The sequence below is a fragment of the Orycteropus afer genome, unplaced genomic scaffold, assembly GCF_000298275.1.
Source record: "Orycteropus afer afer isolate SDZICR_OR568_19922 unplaced genomic scaffold, OryAfe1.0 scaffold00002, whole genome shotgun sequence".
Taxonomy (NCBI): Eukaryota; Metazoa; Chordata; class Mammalia; order Tubulidentata; family Orycteropodidae; genus Orycteropus; species Orycteropus afer.
The window spans coordinates 18,327,238-18,334,049 of NW_006921589.1; positions in this window are offsets into that span (position 1 = coordinate 18,327,238).

The window sequence follows — 6,812 nt, forward strand, 5'->3', positions numbered from 1 at the left end:
AAAAAAAAAATGCAACCAGGAACAGGGAAAAGAAAAAAGCTGAAAACTAGGACCTGGGAGGGGAAGAATAAAGAATAATATTAAAAAGGACAAAAGTATTAATAATAGTAGTAGTTTTAAAACAGACAAAAGCAAGCAAACTAAAAACCAGAAAAAAGAAAGAGAAAAAAAAGAAAAAGAAAAGAAATGGGGGGAGGGCAGGGCAGGGCACTCAGGTTCCATCCGAGCACACAGAGTGTGATGGAGTTCTTGTGGGCCCCGAAGGTGGGTAGGAGTCGGGGATGGCCAAACCTCCGTTCACCAAGCGGGTGTGGGGTATAAGAGTAACAAGGGGAATGTCGCACTTTTTCAGTTGTTCAGGTCTGGAGTGTCCATAGGGTTACTCGGGTATTTTCTAGTTCTAATTCTAATTCTAGCAGCCTTACCTGCTGCCTGTTAATTGGCAGCTTACTAAAGTTTAATTAAGTAGGGAAGCTCTAAGTCTGGTAACAAAGTTGTACCTGAGTTACCACAATAGATAAGTCCTGCCCCTCAACCTATTTGCATAGTTAGTGTTCTCTGAATGAAGGGAGGCTGGATCCTCTTGAGGAAGGACCCTGCCACAAAGCGAAAAGTTTATGGAACATTGTCTGAGCTTTCCATTTGAACCAGTTATACTTACCAGGATGACTGTGCATTGGGAAGAGGTAAATCAGACTTTTCAGGGATTACTGGACACTAGCTCTGAAATGATATTAGTTCCAGATGCTCAAACAGCACTGTGGTCCACCACTCAGAACAGGTGCTAATGGGTGGAAGGGGGTTGATGGAGTATTCACCATCTCACAATGAACCCAGATGTCCCTAAATACTCTCTGTGATTTCTCCCTAGAATAGATATACTCAGAACTGGCAGAATCCTCACTTTGGCTAGCATGGTAGAGAAGACTATTTGGAAGCCTTTAGGACAGGCTCTGCATACAAAGTAGTAAACCAAAAGCAATACCACATTTCTGGAAGGACTTTAGTGATTAGTGACACCATTAATGACTTGAAAAACACAGAAGTGATGATTTCTACTATAGTTCTATTCAATTTGACTATATGATCTATGTAGAAGATATATGAGTCTTGAAGAATGACAGTGGATTATAATTATAAATTTAATCAGCTGGTGATTACAATTTCAGCTGTCGTTCAAGATATGAGTTTGATGGTAGAGCAAATCAACACATTCCCCTGGTGCCAACATATACAGATATTGATCTCACATATGTTTTATTCTCTGAAGGTAGTTCCTGCTATTATCTGAACCAGTTTGCATTCATTAGGCAGGGACAACAACACACTACCACTGTCCTACCTCTGAATTATATCAAATTTCAAATCCTTATTTATAATTACATCTCCAGGGACTTTGATCACATTTTCATTCTAGGGATATCATGCCAATTTATCAAATTGATGATATCACACTATTTGGACCTGAGAAGTGTAAAGTAAGAGACACTTACGACCTTTTGACAAGACACATATATGCCAGAAAGTGGGAAATTTTACAAAAATCCCAAGTCCTGGCATGTTGGAGAAATTTCTAGGGATCTAGTTCTGTGAGACTATCAATATGTCTTTTTCAAGTTAAAAGACAAGTTGCTGGATCTCTTATCTCTTACCGCTAAGAAATAGATACAGTACCTAGTGGGTGTCTTAGAAACTAACAACATACTCTTTCAGGTGCACTACTCCAACCCATTCATTGAATAACCTTAAATATTACCACTTTTCAATTGCCAACAGAAAAGGAGAAGGCTCAGAAATATATCCAAGCTACTGTGAGTCATCTGACCAGCAAATACAATGGTGTTTCAAGTGTTTCTGGCAATTAGGGGTATTTAGCAAGCTGCTAGAGTACAGGACATTAGGATTTTTGAACAAAAGTATGCCATCCTCTGCAGATAACTATCCCATGGAGAGACAACCTTTGGCTTGTTCTGTGCCTAAGTAGTGACTGTACTCTTGACCAAGAGCCACCTTAGTTGCCATGTGAACTGAACAGTATGTTTTGTGACCCACCGAGCCCTAAATTATACATGCACAGCAGCATATATCATCTCAGTATTTTATATGTAAGTATTTAAATAACAAGGTGACTCAGAAAAGCAATAAATATCATGTAAATATGGGTGAAGTACTTTTGTATTCTCTTTTGGTGAAAGGCTTAGCATGTTTTTGGTTGTATAAGCAATGCTTGCATCATGCTAACGGAAGGGTGATTTTGCTATTATCTTTACTTGGAAATTAAGTATGGTTAGAAGAAGTATGTTTATATGTTAAACTGACAGGGTGCTTTTACTGTGTCACTTTAGCTAAAATAAAACTACATTTCTGTGGGATTCACATTACAGTTGGCTAATAGATAATCTTCCATAAAATTTGGGATATAAAAGTGAAGCAGCCATTATACTTAATAAGTCTTCCTAAAAGATAATAAGAAACAATTGCAGTGTCAGAAGCTTCCAATTTGTCTTTACTTTGTTCCATTCTGAGTTTCTTTCTCCTCAAGTGCAGTCCTGCTGACAAGCAGTGAATCCAGGCTTACCACCAAAAGCTTTGCTCAGAATGTAGACGTGGAAGTCCTGAAGAATCAAAAAGCTTCTCTAGATTTCTACATCTGTCCCTTTCACATGCCCATCCCAGCACTGGGGGATGTCTAACTTCTTACAAGCTCTGAGTCTTTCACCTGTGCCAAGGATAGTTACCTTTCTCAGATCCTTTGTAGACCATTGCTTCCTAAACACCTCTCAAAATTACGTAAGGCCTATTCTTTACTCTCCATGACTTGTCTGTCAATTTGTTGCTGTGACAGAAGGCTGGTCATTCAAACCTACCAGCTGCTCCTCAGAAGGAAGATTGGGCAATCTACTTCTGTAGAGATACTGTCTCAGAAAGCCAAGGAGGGGTCTCTATGAGTCGGATTCAACTCGACAGCAGTGAGTTATACCACCACTATCTCAAATACCAACAGGGTCACTATGGTGGACAAATTTCAGTTGAGTTTCCAGACTCAGACAGACAAGGAAGGAGGCCTGGTGATCTACTTCTGAAAAAATTGGAAACCTTATGAAGACCAGCAGAATGTTTTCTGATACACTGCAGGGAAATGTGTCCCTCAGGTTGGAAGACACTAGAGAAAAGCTGACTCCTCAAAGTAGAGTCAACTTTAATGATGGGGATGAAGTAAAGCTTTCAGGACCTTCATTTGCTGATGAGAAATGACTCAAAATGAGAAGAAACAGAGGCAAAAAGCCATTAATAATTAGAACATGCAATTTGTGAAGTATGAATCTAAGAAAATTTGAAGTGGTCAAAAATGAAATGAAGCTCTTAAGATTGATATCCTAGACATTAGTGAGCTGAAATGGACTGATATTGGTCATTTTGAATTAGACAATCATATAGTTAACTGTGCTGGAAATGACAAATTGAAGAGGAATGGCATCATACTCATCATCAAAAAGAACATTTTAAAATCTCTCCTGAAGTGCAATGCAGTCAGTGATAGAATAATATCACACATATACAAGGAAGACCAGTTAATATCACTATTACTCAAATTCATTACCAAGCACTAATGACAAAATAAATTGAAATTTTTCACTAAATTTTGCAATCTAAAATTGATCAAACATGCAATTATGATGCATTGATAGTTATTGGTGATTGGAATGTGAAAGTTGGAAACAAAGAATTATCAGTACCTAAAAAACAAGACTTTAGTGGTAGAAATGATGCTGGAGGCAGAATGACAGAATTTTGCAAGACCAATGACTTACTCAATGCAAATACCTTTTCTCAACAACATAAGCGTGACTATATGCGTGGAATCAAGTATATTACATCTGTGGAAAGAGATGATGGAGAAGCTCAATATCATTAGTCAAAACAAGGCCGGGAGCTGATTTTGGAACAGATTTTTGATTGCTCATATTCCAGTAGAAGTTGAAGCTAAAGAAAATTAAAAGAAGCCCATGAAAGTAAAAATACAATTGTGAATATATTCCACCTGAATTTAGACACCATCCCCAGAGTAGATTTGATGCACTAAACACTAATGACTGAAGACCAGACAAGTTGTGGGATGACATCAAGGACATTACACATGAAGAAAGAAAAAGCTTATTAACAAGGCAAGAAACAAAGAAAAGACCAAAATGGATGTCAGAAGAGACTATTGAAGATAGCTCTTGAATACAGAGCAGCTAGTAGCTAAAATTAATGGAAGGAATGAAGTAAAAGAGCTGAACAGAAGGTTTCAAAAGGCAGCTCAAGAAGACAAAGTACTATATTGAAATGTGCGAAGACCAGGAGTTAGAAAACCAAAAGGGAAGAACACGTTTGGTATTTCTCAAGCTTTTAAAAAACTGAAGAAAAAATTCAAGGTTTGCGTTGTAATATTGAAAGATTCTATGAGCAAAATATTTAGTGTCACAGGAAGCATCAAAGGACAATGGAAGGAATCCACAGAGTCACTGTACCAAAAAGAATTGGCCAATGTTCATCCATTTCAGGAGGTAAAATATGATGAAGAACTGGTGGTACTGAAGGAAGAATTCCAAGTTGCACTTAAAGCATGTCAAAAAACAAGGCTTCAGACATTGATGGAATATCAATTGAAGTGTTTCAACAAATGGATGCAATGCTGGAAATGCTCAAGTCATCTATGCCAAGAAATTTGGAAGACAGCTAGCTGGCCAACTGAGGGAAAGAGATCCATATTTATGCCTACTTGAAAGAAATGTGATCCAACAGGAAGGGAAAATTATTAAACAATATAGTTGACATCACATGGGAGTAAAATTTTGCTGAAGATCATTCAAAAATGGTTGCATCAGTGCATCAACAGGGAACTGCCAGAAATTCAAGCCAGATTCAGAAAAGAATGAGTCATATCATTGCTGATGTCAGAAGGATCTTAAATGAAAGCAGCAAATACTGGAAATACATTAACTTATGTCTTACTGTTGGACATGTGGTATCTACTTCTGTTGTGATACCACTTCAGAAATCCATGGAGGGTGTTCTGGTTACCTAGAGCTGCTCTGACAAGAATATATCACAAATGGGATGGACTTAATAAATAGAAGTTTATTCTCTTACAGTTCAGGAGGCTAGAAGACTGAGTTCAAAGTGCCAGACTCTAGGGGCTGGGTGATAGCCCCTCGACCTTGGGCTTCAGCTCTGGCTCTTGCTCCAGGCCCACTGAAGCTAGAGGCATCTCTTCACTCAGGCAGCTACTAGCTGCTGAGGCTAACAAGCTCAACATCAACAAATAAAATGGCACAGTCTCAATATTACCAAACCCCATGGCAGGCCATTAATTCAAGTCCATTGAAAGTTCCAAGGTCAGCAGAGCATGGCAGGTTGCTGAATGATGACATGGCTACATGCAGGGTTCAAGTGTGCCTAAGCTAGAGACCATTCCCAAGGCTTCTCCTTATATAAAGGAAGCAGACCACATCCCAAAGGCAGCTACTCAGCTGCTTGTGGTAGATCCCACCATGGAGTTGATTGCCAGTGTCATCATGGGGAATAACTCCCACCAGCTGCCCAGCCACTCAACCAGGCCCAGCCAAGTTGATGTACAAATTTAACTACCACTGAGGAGTTGTTATGAGTCAGATCAGACTTGACAGCAGTGAGTTGTTTTTTTTTTTTTTTTTTTTTTTTTTTAATGTCTTATTGACTCTGCAAAAGCATTCAACTGTGTGGATCAAAAAAAAATTATGGATAACATAGCAAAAAGGGAATTCCAGAACACTTAATTGTGCTCATGTGGAACATGTATATAGATTAAGAGACAGTTGAATCCGGCTTGAATTTCTAGCAGTTCCCTGTCGAGGTACTGCTGCAACCATTTATTAAATATCTCCTGAAAATTTTTACTTGCATTAATTACATTGTTCAATACTTTACAGATTCCATTGGATCACCTTTCTTCAGAATGGGCACATATATGAACCTCTTTCAGAATGTTGACCAGGTAACTGTCTTCTAAATTTCTTGGCAGAAACAAGTCAGTGTTTCCAGTGTTGCATCCATTTCTTGAAACACCTCAATTGGTATTTTGGCAATTTCCTCCTTCACTACCATTGGGTCTTGACCATCTGCTACCTTCTGAGATGGTTGAAGCTTGACCAATACTTTGTGGTACAGTGACTGTGTATTGCTTCCATATACAATAAAGATTATGGCCTAGGAAAACCTATGGAACAGTTCTGCTTTGTCCTATAGGGCTGAGTCAGAATCACTTGATAGCAATTTGATTTTGGTTTTGGTATTCTTTATTCATAGCATCCATGGTGGTTCTCTTTCCCTAATTGAACCCTCATTGATAGACATGCAGATTCTTTACATGGTGAGCTTCATTAATCTGTTGGTTATTATCATCATGGACAAGCCATTGATGACCTTGTTTTCTCATTTTTGGTCATTTTCTCATGGTAATTATCAAAATTTACAATAATTTTATTTGTGTGTGTGTATAACAATTTTTCTATTATATAAAGGGGATAAAAAGCCAGGAACCCGGACAGAAGAGCAGTCAGGCCCGGGGTTACAGGTGAGGAGAGACAACTCAGGGACGCCTGAAGTAGCAAGCGGGAAGAGCAGGAGAAAGGGGATTAAAAGCCAGGAACCTGGACAGAGGAGCAGTCAGCCCCAGGGACAACTCAGGGACACACAAAACAGTAGGGCAGAAGAGCAGGAGAGAGGGGATTAAAAGCCAGGAAGCCAGACAGAGGTACAGTCAGCCATAGGGACCCAGGTGGGGGTGA